The 13,293-nt window shown below is 41.1% G+C and overlaps 1 long non-coding RNA gene across 1 annotated transcript; it reads right to left on the bottom strand.

The window, feature by feature from the left end:
- Nucleotides 1-382: 382 nt before the first annotated feature.
- On the bottom strand, nucleotides 383-12,987 carry LOC116991304. The gene is made up of 3 exons (XR_004416744.1): nucleotides 12,977-12,987; nucleotides 2,660-2,665; nucleotides 383-458 (listed from the first exon to the last, which is right to left on the bottom strand). It is a non-coding gene; the product is annotated as an uncharacterized LOC116991304 (long non-coding RNA).
- Nucleotides 12,988-13,293: the final 306 nt, after the last annotated feature.

The raw sequence follows: 13,293 nt of genomic DNA, 5'->3' as shown, positions 1-13,293 counted from the left end.
CAAGGGATTCCGTCCACAGAAAAAGTTAAATTTGCACCCCCAAAACCAACAGGGTAATTCCCACAGGTGTCAGCTATCTAAGTCTACCTGCCGATCAGGCTGATGCAGTATCCCATTACAGTAGTCAATCTTGGTGACGTTCCAGGATCCAAAGGCATTCGGGCCATTGCACTGTACCACATCTCCTTTGCAGAGGTGAAAGATTCTGCTTGATTGCTCCAGGACACATTGTCAAATTTTCCCTTCATTTCCCTCCTTCTGCAATAGCATCAGGATGCATAGCAGGATGACTTGCCTCATTTTAATTATCTGGAACATGCAAAAGCTCACAAAAAGCTAATTTCTTACTTAATTGACTTAATCAACTACTTACTCAAGTCAGTCAGTCCAGTAATCAGTCGCATATTCTTAACCATATAGCAAAATAAGGATTCAAAACTAAACTTATAAGGATACAACTCCCAAGCAAAGCAGAAATGTAAAACTAAAAAACTCTAAAAACTTTAAGTTGAAAATAAAATTACTCTTCGCCCCCCCAATCAATTTGCAGTGGTGCAGATGAACCCATGCAGCACGACCCTCGACCTTGGCAGCGGTCGGAGTGGTGAGGAAGACCTGGAAGCATCCCAACGTGGGTCCAAGTGCTTATACTTCCAGTTCCTGACCAGCACACAGCAACCTGGCTCAATATTAGATGGAACTTTGAGCACTGGCACCTCACCATATGCAGCCCTGACCTGTGAATGAGACGTTCGCAAAGTACGGGTTAAAGTTAATACATAGGATGTCATTTCCTCAGTCATCTGGTGGAAATGGACCGCTGCCGGGGCATGGTCATTCCATGGCGTGCGTAAAGGTCGACCATATATGATGTCTGCACGTGTTAGTCGTGCCATACCAGAAGGAGTGGTCCGTATTCTGAAAAAGAGCTACAGGAAGCAGTTTTAACCATGTTTATGCCACTAATTTTGCTAATTTGGTTTTCAAAGTCTGATTTGCCGGTTCCACCACTCCGGCGGCCTGAGGTTGATACGCACAATGGAACTGTTGATGTATCTGTAATTGTTGGCACATTTCTTTGTTTACAGCAGCAATGAAATGAGGATCATTATCTGAACTTAAATGCGCAGGAACACCGAATCGCGGTATGATTTCGCGTAACAATATTTTTACAACGGTAGAGGCCTTGCTCCATTGTAATTTATCTGGAATATGCAAAGGTCGGGTCTGCTTCAATCCATTTACTGAAAACATCGACAATTACAAGAACATCAATGTAGTCCATTTGCAAGGTCTCAAAGGGACCTGCAGGTAAAGGAGTCTTACCTGGTTCACAGGGCAAGCCTTTACCTGGATTATTGTGAGATATCATTGTCCCTGAAGAGGTTAGAAACCCCCGATTCTTCTATAATTGTCCGTAATCATGAACCACTCCAAAAGCATATTGGGAGACCGTGTAAATATTTGCAGATAGTACTTCGGCCAGGGTGCAGGCTCTAGTTAGCGCAAATAGTTTGGCTTGCTGGGCCGAGAAGGGAGCCTCAAAAGATGCTGCTTCAATGGTCGTTCCCTCCTGATTGACAATCACATAGCCTGACAACCACTCTCACTTTTCACTAATGGATGAGCTGCCATCCGTAAACAGGGTAACATCCAGATTTGTTAGCCCATTCAGTCAGGGACAGCCACTGGTGGAACTTCTCGTGTTTCTCTCATCACATATTCATTTTTTACCTTTACCTGGGCTTCCCTGTCACCAATAGGACAGTTTTTTCAAAAGGCTCTCACAGCTCTTGACATGCGGGCCGGTGAAGACTCTGACCAGTCCATATTATTGGGTTTTAATAGCCATTGCGACGCTGGAAGCAAGCAGTTCATAAGCATAGCACAAAACTGTGGCCTGTCATTTCCTTGCTGATACTGAGTGTCACCTGACTGGTTGCCGTAGATGGTTTTAAATCTTTCCAGAAAATCTTCTGCAGCCTCTCCTTCCTCTGGTTTCATATCCAAAACCTTTGATATATCGATTGGCTGCTGGAGAATGAGGCCCACGGCTGCCAACATAAGATGTAATCGATCCTCGCTGTTACCTGTCCCTGGGTGCGTCGCCTCTAGGGCTGCGTGGTTGTCATCGGTGAAGTGAACCAAGAATCTGGTATACTCAATCACTGTTAATACTTGCTGAACTAGTGCCCATAAATCTCGGGAATCGGCGTGATATACAGATATCGTTGTTCTTAAAAATTTCAATGAAAGCTTGTGGATTCTGATTCTTATTAGGCACTCCCAACAAAATTGCCATCATCTCATTTGGTTTCCACGGCAGCCACACATTTATCATGGTTGTTTCGCCGTTGTCTTGATGATTGAGTGGAGGAGGTATTAGGCCTCTGGGGTTAGGGACTATTCTGACAGGATATTGGCACCTGTAGGATGCTTTCTTATTCCGTCTATTGGTCTCAACCAGTTTCTCAAACTTTGTCTCAGGACTGCTGCATGATTCCAGAACTTCTCGCTCCCACTGATCACTGCCATCTAAAGAGAACTCATCCTCACTCTGGGACCTTGACGGTATTTGTCAGCTATGCATTTATCTGCAAACAGACTCATCCAAGTTTTCATCTAATGCCTCCAAATCGGCCTTGGCCAATTTAGCAACCTTAACCTGTGAACCAGTCCAATCTCCATAAAAAATTACGATCACTGGTTACCATCCTCCTGGTCTATAATATCTCACCAAATTCTCTACATTCTTTCCTAACTTCCTTTATATATTTGCAGGTTTTGTTTTGGGGTTCAGTGAAGTGAACAAAAAATGCAAAGTGCTGGAGTAACTCAGCAGGTCAGGCAACATCTCAGGAGGACATGGATAGGACTTGTTTCAGGTTGGGACCCTTCTACAAAATGATTGTAGTGGGAGGGAGAAAGTTGGAAAGGTGGGACCTGGACAAAGCCAGGTAACTGAGAGGTAGATACAGATGATGGGGAGTTTGAATGGCAGATGGGTGGACAAAAGCCAGAGATGACAAGGAGACAAAAGGCTTTGAGGTAAAGGGAGAAGAGACATGAAATGTAAGGCCAAAGGAAGACATTCCTTCCTCCGTCACCTTACACCTCCAAACCTCCGTGCTATCTGCCAATTAACCCCCCTCACCTATATCTACCCCTATCAGATTCCTGGATAGAAACAAAGAGCTGGAGTAACTCAGCTGGATAGGCAGCATCTCTGGAGAAAAATGATGGGTGACGTTTCGGGTAGGGATTCTTCTTCAGATCATTTTCCAGCCTCTTCCAACTCTCATCCAGCTTTCTACCCCCTCACCCCTCCCCATTGACTCAAATAGTCTGAAGAAAGGTCCTGATCCAAAATGCCACCTACCCACGTCCTCCAGAGCACTTTTCAGTGATGTGAACCTTAGTTACATTAACTTATGCAGGTAGGGACTTCCGGTGGCGCCATGGAGTAGGAAGCAGGTGCCCGCTTTAGCTCCACTCCTGAAATGCGCTAAAAAACGCTAAATTGGAGCTCCACCAAGACAGATGATCCTGAAATTTAACGACATAGTTCTTGAAGACATCATGAAGAAAGTGACAATTGGAAAAATCCTGTTTGAAGGAGAAAGCATAAGATTCTTCAGAGATTATCCAGCAGAGGTGGTGAAGAAACGTGCCCTTTTTACGAAGACTCATCTGATTCTTAGAGACATTCCAAACCTGAGATATTGAATAATGTATCCCGCCAAACTGAGGGTCACACATGAAGGCTCAGAGCGTTTCTTTATTGACCCAGAAGCCACATTCAAATACGCCCAGGACTTTTAAAAAAAAGCACTCTAAAGGATAAGTAGAATGCTACGGCTCTGTCTGATTAGCAGGGCTATTGAATGCTTACTGAACCCGTGGGCTAAACCTTTGAAATATATTTATAAGGGGTAGTTTGAGAGAATGTTTTTTTACATAAAAAGATATATAATAGTTGCAGATAAGATGGCCAACAAACTCGCGGGTAGAATGTTCAAGGCCCTCGTGTTTACTAAGAAAAGGTTCAAGACTCTTGAATTATGCGGCATAGAAAACAAATTAAACCGATCGGAACGTAATAAGCTACTAACAAATTATATAATTAATTATATCATTAACACATAAAAAACTAACAATCGTACTAAACCGTTTATTTTAACCTAAAACCTAATGTTATAACATAATAACAATCCGTTCCTCTTTAAAGCTAATATTGAATAGCTTCTAGATTTATGACCTCTAGTCAATGTTCATTGTATCGGTATATATCAAAAATATGTTTAATATCCATTCGTGGGAGTAAGCTGGAGCTTCCAGAAACTGCCAGGCCAAAGCGAGAGAGAGGCGTCGGAACTTGGAGATGGGAGGAGCCAGTGAGAGAGAGAGTGAGACTCGCTGAGCGGGCAGGTAAGCCAGAGATTTCAGTTTTTAGTTAACCCCTTCAAGCCAGATAGTTTTCATTTGAGTATGAGGTTAAGATACGAATACCAATAAGTACGATATTTTGTTAATTAAAATTGGATATTTATATAGTAAATACCCACTTAGACCTAGTTAAGAAATGTAATCCTCTTAGAAGAAATTACTCACAATCTCACAGTCTTTGACTGTTTAAAACAGGATTATTAATAAGCAAAAAACATTTTCTTTTAATTTAAATACAGCATTTAAATAGTAAATACCTACTTAGTCCAACCTATTAGATGAACTACTTACAGTACATGTTCTGTTGTTTTTTCTGTGCATATAATATCCGGTTCTGGCCTGTTTTTTCTTTTCTATAACATTAGTTTGTAAGGGGAGGAGCTAGAAGAGATTTACACCTACGGAAGATCACACAAAGTTTCCCACCAGTTGGTGGTTTCACACAATATACTTAAATACTGCTTTTTTGTATCATTTATGTTATTTAGCACCTTTTTTGCTTTTTCTCTATAGGGCACCTTTCTTTGGGATATACCATCAGAGTTCTGAAATTGGGAGCACCCACCCAACACCCAGAAGGTTGAGTTATTGTGTTGCACCATCTGAAACAAGGGAACCCATGTAAGGTATAATGCAAGACGACCCTCTGAAGAAAACTGGAGGAATTACTTTTTGTAGCTGGAATATTAGGGGCGCTAACGAGCCAATTAAAAGGGGTAAGATTTTTGCCCAATTAAAATCACTTAATGCTGACATAATATTTTTACAGGAAACGCATCTTAAAGCTCAAGCTCAGACCAGGCTGAAGGCCAATTGGATTGGTCAAACATATCACTCCTCCTATCTCTCCAAATCTAGAGGCACTGCAATTATAATCTGTAAGGGCATACCATTTAAAGATAAAAACACCATTGCAGACAAAGATGGGAGGTATGTCATAGTCTATGGGAAGATATATTCTACCCCACTTACTATGGTAAATATTTATGCTCCTAGCTTTGACAACCACAATATTTTAATAAAATCTTGAATATAATTTCAGATTCCACCCAGCAAAACCTGATAATTGGGGGAGATTTCAATTGCGTTTTGGATCAATACCTCGATAAATCCGCTCAACAAAAGAGATATAATACAAAATCAAAATCCAGTGAACTCTTAAATGTGTATATAAGAAATACAAATATAACAGACGTATGGAAGATTGCAAACCCATCTGGAAGAGAATACTCCTTTTATTCATCAGTACATAACACCTATACACGTATTAACTATTTTCTAGTGGACACTAAATTAATACCTTTCACAATGAATCCCAAATACCATAATAATGAATGAATGAATGAATCTCTTTATTGTCATTGCACATGGTACAACGAAATTTAAAAGTCAATCCAACGGTGCGATTCAAAAATATATACATATAAAAAAATTACAGATAAATAACAATAGCAGCTGAGGTATTCGGTGTTGTACAGTTATATACAGTTATATAGTAGTGCAAATGGTTAAGTACATTCAGGATGTTTTTAAGGTGCTTGTGAGTAAGAACCATTCAGTTGAATGTGAGTGTTATTTCTTATTTTGCATTGTTTAGTTCACGTATGGCTATGGGGTAGAAGCTGTCTCTGAGTCTGTTTGTACGAGTTTTGAAAGACCTGTACCGTCTGCCAGAGGGCAGCAGGTGGAACAGGTTGTGTCCAGGGTGGGAAGGGTCCTTCAGGATGTTGGCTGCCCTACCAAGGCAGCGAGAGCTGAAGATGTCCTTCAGGGAGGGCAGTGGGCAGCCAGTGATTTTTTGTGCAGTGTTGATGACCCTTTGAAGGGCTCTCCTGTCCACTGCAGAGCAGCTGGCATACCATGTGGTTATACAGTACGCCAGCACACTCTCGATGGAGCAGCGGTAGAAGGACACCAGCAGCTTCTCCTCCAGGTTGTTTTTCCTGAGGATCCTCAGAAAGTAGAGTTGCTGCTGGGCCTTCTTGACTGCTGTGGTGGTGTTTGTAGTCCAGGAGAGATCCTCCGTAATTTGTGTGCCCAGGAATCTGAAGTCTGAGACCCTCTCCACACAGTCCCCATTGATGAATAGGGGTTTGGGAGCTGCACTGTTCTTACGGAGGTCTATGATAATTTCCTTTGTTTTTGTGGTGTTTAGGATGAGGTTGTTGTCTGAACACCACGCTGCCAGTCTTTGGACTTCCTCCGAGTAGGCTGTCTCATCTCCTCCTGAGATACGTCCAACCACATAATAGTACTATTTCCGATCATTATCCGCTAACCTTCTCCTTAAAACTAAAAGGAATGTTTAATAAAAAATCATTCTGGAGGTTTAACCCTCAAATACTAAATAATCCGGATTGTTGTAAATATTGAAAACAACAGATGGAACTCTTTTTTGAGAACAATGATACCCCAGGTATTTTGCCCTCGTTATTATGGGAATCTTTCAAGGCTTTTATTAGAGGTTCTATCATTTCATATCAAGCATATCAAAATAAAAAGAATATGACGAAACAATTGCAACTAGAAGAACAGATCAGACAACTTGACTTAGAAAACGCGATAGATCCGACTATAGATAAACACAACAAGATAGCAATATTAAAATTTAAGCTAAGTCAAATTCTATCTGCAAGAGTTATCAGATTATTTCAAATTACAAAACAGGAAAATTTCGAATTCGGCAACAAACCACATAAACTTTTAGCATGCCAGTTGAGAAAAGTTGAAAAGGACCATACCATTCTAAAAATCAAATCAGATAAAGGTGAATTGTTAACGCTTCCAAAAGACATTAATAAAAGATTTGCCCAATTTTATCAAAATTTATATACATCCAAAACATCAACAGAAAGGGGAAAAACTACAAACTTTCTTGATAACTGTAAACTTCCAACACTTAACCGCTGGAACAAGAGGAATTAGGAGCACAGATTTCAATTAAAGAAATAGAAGAGACAATAAACTCACTGAAGAATCGAAAAACACCAGGACCAGACGGGTTCAGTAATGAATTTTATAAAAGATTTTATGAGGTAATTTCCCCGCGTTTATACAACCTTTATACATACGCATTTAAAGAACAGATATTACCACAAACACTAGCTGAATCAACTACCACACTTATACCCAAAAAAGATAAAGATCTAGAAGACCCGGGATCATACAGACCAATTGCCCTGTTAAATACAAATCAGAAAATATTAGCGAAAACTTTGGCAAGAAGATTAAGTAAATACGTTAATAAATTAATACACTCGGATCAAACAGGGTTTATACCCAAGAGACATTTGTTTAATCATTTGAGACGCCTTTTTAACATAATGTACTCACACAGAACTAAAGAAGAAGACTTATCAATTATTTAATTAGATGCAGAAAAAGCATTTGACCAAGTAGAATGGAAATACCTTTTTACAGTACTGCAAAAACTTCAGATGGGAGAAAATTTTATTTCATGGATAAAACTGTTATATGATAAGCTGACTGCCAGAATACTGACTAACCATATACTCTCTCCTAAATTCCAGTTATCCAGGGGCAATAGACGGATGTGCATTACACTCCTGTTATTTGCCCTTGCGGTTGAACCTCTAGCGGAAAATGTACACCCGAACATTCACGGCTATAATTCTAAATACTCGAATAATAAAATATCATTATATGCAGATGATGTATTATTATATTTCACCAATTCTCAAGTTAGTATTCCAAATATATTAAATCTTATAGAGGAATTCGGTTCCTTTTCAGGATATAGAATAAACTGGAACAAAAGTGAAATTATGTCAATAAAACCTGAAGAGTCAACACACCTTCTAAAATTCCCTTTCAGAATTGCTACGGAAAAATTCAAATATCTGGGTGTTCAGGTAACCAGAAATATACCTCTCTATTCAATGCAAACTTCCCGCCTTTAGTTACTAAATTAAACGTTCTTATTCAATTTTGGAAAACACTCCCGTTGTCTCTAATAGGCAGAATAAATGCTATAAAGATGATCTTTCTCCCACAAATTCTGTATTTATTTAAATCAATACCGATATATCTTCCTAAAATTACAAATTTTATCTGGGATTATAAAACACATAGAATTCATTAACAGCATCTATGTAAACCCAAAGAAACGGGCGGATTGGCTCTCCCCAACTTCTTGCACTATTATGCTCCTCTCCCCTCTCCAGAGGCTTCCGTACGTTTCCTAAGTGGGACAGGGGCAGAAGCTGGGGGGCAGTGTTAGCTGTGAGGAGGATGCAAGGAGGCTGCAAGGTGACTTGGAAAGGCTGGGTGAGTGGGCAAATGCATGGCAGATGCAGTATAATGTGGATAAATGTGAGGTTATCCACTTTGGTGGCAAAAACAGGAAAGTAGAGTATTATCTGAATGGTGGCCGATTAGGAAAAGGGGAGATGCAACGAGACCTGGGTGTCATGGTACACCAGTCATTAAAAGTAGGCATGCAGGTGCAGCAGGCAGTGAGAAAGGCGAATGGTATGTTAGCATTCATAGCAAAAGGATTTGAGTATAGGAGCAGGGAGGTTCTACTGCAGTTGTACAGGGTCTTAGTGAGACCACACCTGGAGTATTGCGTACAGTTTTGGTCTCCTAATCTGAGGAAAGACATTCTTGCCATAGAGGGAGTACAGAGAAGGTTCACCAGACTGATTCCTGGGATGTCAGGACTTTCGTATGAAGAAAGACTGGATAGACTTGGTTTGTACTCGCTAGAATTTAGAAGATTGAGGGGGGATCTTATAGAAACTTACAAAATTCTTAAGGGGTTGGACAGGCTAGATGCAGGAAGATTGTTCCCGATGTTGGGGAAATCCAGAAAAAGGGGTCACAGTTTAGGGATAAGGGGGAAATCTTTTAGGACTGAGATGAGGAAAGCTTTTTTCACACAGAGAGTGGTGAATCTCTGGAATTCTCTGCCACAGAAGGTAGTTGAGGCCAGTTCATTGGCTATATTTAAGAGGGAGTTAGATGTGGCCCTTGTGGCTAAAGGGATCAGGGGGTATGGAAGAAGGCAGGTACAGGATACTGAGTTGGATGATCAGCCATGATCATATTGAAGGGCCGAATGGCCTCTACTCCTGCACCTATTTTCTATGTTTCTATGTTTCTATTACTGGGCAACGAATATTAAAAATGTAATTTACTGGCTGGACAACTCATGCCAACAGGTAGACTGGTTAATAATGGAGAGAGATGATTGCTCGCCTTTTAATATAGGCGCGATTCTTCTCTCCCCAACAAATTTGAAGAACATACTATATGATAAAAATCCGATTATTCACAGCACTCTACGTATCTGGAGACAAGTAAAATCATCTTTTAAACTGAGAAATTTATCTCTTCTTTCACCATTAGCCAATAACCCTTTGTTCAAGCCATCTATTATAGATAAAACGTTTACATATTGGGAAAGACTAGGAATCAAAAAACTTGGAGGTCTCTACGAGATGGGAACTCTTCTCTCATTTCAGGAATTACAGTCGAAATATCACCTGAAAGGTAATCAATATTTCAGATATCTTCAAATTCGACTATCTGAAAACATATACCCAAGACTACCAAACTTTGCTGCCAGATATACTAGACGGATGTATGAATAGAAATTCAGAGTCAAACAACTTAATATCATATTTGTATAACACCGTTCTAAATATAGAAATCCCATCATCAGAAGCAATTAGAAGAAGACTGGGAAGAGGAACTAGGCCTAAAAATTCTAAAAGACAGATGGGAAGAAAACCTTTTATATTTACACTATTGTTCGATTAACGTTAGACTTAGGTTGGGGGGGGGGGGGGGGGGGCTATTGCACAGCGGATGGAGTAAGACGTGCTTTCAAGAGCTCCCCTCCGTTCGGTTTAAAATTGTTTAAAATTACCATCTTTCAGTCAAGGTTGCTCTCAGAACTTTTCACAGCTTGTTTATCCACCTCAGTGTGGACCAGATCTGCATTAAAAGCTCTACAAATGCCACACGTAAGGGAAGATCTAAGCAAAAATCGCTAGCAACCATGGCTAACAAAGGTGAAGATAGTGACTCTAATGGAGAAGCAAGCGATCATTCCACACCAACAGGTGCAATGCTGAGAGAGATGTCAGATGCGATTTTAAACACCATCAACGACTGTTTTGACCAATTTGAAACCAAGTTTGCATCTCTTCAGTCGTCACAAAATGCCTTGACGGTCCGAATGGATTCCATGGAAGTGATAGCTGGAGAGCATGACACCCGCCTGACACTGGTGGAGAAAAACATAAGCGAAATACAAAGGGAAAACACCCTCACGCGAGCAAAAAGCAATGACCAATCACCAATCAATGACCAATGATCAAGCAACACCAATCACCATTATGGGCACTGAGGTGGAGGTGGTCGCTAACCACAGGTGCCTTGGGGTGCAGCTTGACAGTGAGCTGGACTGGAAGAGTCATATGGAGGCGGTGTACAGGAAGGGACAAAGCCGACTGTATTTTTTAAGGAGGCTGAGGTCATTTAACATCTGCCAACCCCTGCTGTGCAGTGTCTACCATTCAGTGGTGGCCAGTGCTCTGTTTTTTGCTGTGGCCTGTTGGGGAGATGGCGCCCGCATAGCGGACAAAAACAGACTGGACAAGCTGATCAGGAAGGCCGGCTCAGTGGTCGGGGCTGAGCAACGAACGGTCCAGCAGGTGGCAGAGGCCAGAACTCTGAAAAACTGGGTTCAATAATGACCAACCCCACTCACCCACTCCATGCCCTGAAGGTGATCAAGAGCAGCATCTTCAGTCAGAGACTGATTGCACCAATGTGCAAAACTGAGAGACATAGGAAGTCTCGTATACCAGCTGCTATAAGGTTATATAATGCCCAAAAATAACTGCACTTTTTTTCATTAATTGTATTTTAACTTGTATTTTAACTTGTATTTTAACTTGTTAAGTATGGAAGCTATTTGAGGAAATGTGTGGTGTTATGTCTGTCTTGAAGCTGTCGTGGCACTGTAATTTCCTGTAAAGGATTATTAAAGGTATAATCAATCAATCAATCAATCAAGAGGGCCGCTCGCGTCGAAATAACATTAAAATCGTGGGTATTCCAGAAGGAGAAGAGAAGGGGAAACAGACAGAGTTTATCAGCGCCCTCGTCCTAAAACTGCTGGGTGAGACACACTTCCAAAAACCACTTATCATTGACCGTACACACCGCACCCAACAGCCGAAGCTTGCGGAGGGAGCCAGGCCTCGCACACTCATCACCAGGGCCCATTTCTTGCATGAGAAAGATATGCTAATACGACTTGGTCAACAATGGACTCTGGAGTACATCGGACAGCAAGTCTTTATTTTCCCGGATTACACAGCTGAGGTAACGGAGCGGCGACACAGGTTCCATGAGGTCATGCAGACCCTGTGGGAGATGGACAGTACAGCCTGCGCTTCCCAGCCAAACTCCAGCTTCAACACAACGGGCAACCGAAGGTCTTCACTTCTCCCAAAAAGAATTTGCAGAAGGGCACCTGAGATGCAACGCCGGATTCTACGCTCTGGGAGACCCTTAAGGTAGTAATGAAAGGTCATATAATATCCTATGAAGCCTTCAAAAAAAGGGAACAGCGCCATCAATTGGTAGAAATTGAAAATGCACTTCTAACTCTTGAACAGATTTACAGGAACTCTCTCTTACAAGAGGATTACAACAAAATCTTGAATTTAAAATATGAATATAACCGTATTCTTAGTGGAAATGTTGGTAAGCTTCTACTCAAGCTCAGACAGAGACACTTTGAGTTGGGCGATAAACCAGAGAGGCTGCTGGCCAGTCAATCAAAAGGGGAACAGACGAGCCGTGCAATCTATAAAATTAAATCCAAAACAGGTGATTTGCTTTCCAATCCTAAAGAAATAAACAATTGCTTCAAAGTATTTTATTCAGAATTATATACTGCTAAAACTCGGGCCACTAATGCAGAGCGAGCTAGTTGAGGCTATTAAATCTTTTCCCCCTGGTAATGCGGTTGACCCGGATGGATTTGGTTGTGAATTCTACAAGGCATTTTACAAGTCACTTGCCCCACTCCTAATTAGGATGATCAATGATTCGATTAAGAATAACAGATTTCCGAAGTCCCTGTATGAGGCAAATATATGTATCCTGTTAAAAAAAGATAAGGATAAAACTGAACCTGCAGCTATAGGCCTATTGCTCTCCTCAACTTTGATCAAAAGGCTATCACAAAAATACCTGTACTAGCTAATAGACTGGGGAATCATATTTCATCAATTATACACCCTGACCAAACAGGGGTTATTCCAGGTAGATTTTCGTTTTGTAATGTACGTCGACTCCTGAATAATCTCTATAGCTCCACCAAGAGGGGGGATTCCAGAGCGGCCATCTTATCCTTAGACGCCGAAAAAGCGTTTGACCAGATAGAGTGGCCCTATATATTAGAGGCACTTAAAAGATTTGTGTTTGGGGATTCCTTTATTGCGTGGGTCAAAATGGTGTATCTTTGTCCGACATCATACATCCTCACTAATAATGATAAATCTGGACCTTTTGACTTACAACGTGGGGTCAGACAGGGGGATCCTCTGTCCCCCTTACTCTTTGATATTGCTCTGGAGCCCCTAGCAATAGGTATCAGGAGTCACCCAAACATCAGGGGTATTAAGGTGGGGAACGTGGAAAGTCGTGTAGGGCTTTACGCCGATGACACATTATTATATCTCTCTTATCCAGAAGCCTCTGTTCCTCCCTTGGTAGATTTTATTAAATCATTTGGCAAGCTTTCTGTAAACACAGTCAACTGGAGTAAGAGCGAGTTTATGCCTTTATCAGACAGTATAGATT

This window comes from Amblyraja radiata, chromosome 33 (assembly GCF_010909765.2).
Source record: "Amblyraja radiata isolate CabotCenter1 chromosome 33, sAmbRad1.1.pri, whole genome shotgun sequence".
Taxonomy (NCBI): Eukaryota; Metazoa; Chordata; class Chondrichthyes; order Rajiformes; family Rajidae; genus Amblyraja; species Amblyraja radiata.
Note: the sequence above shows the minus strand (reverse complement) of the source record. Positions and strands in the feature narration are given on the sequence as shown.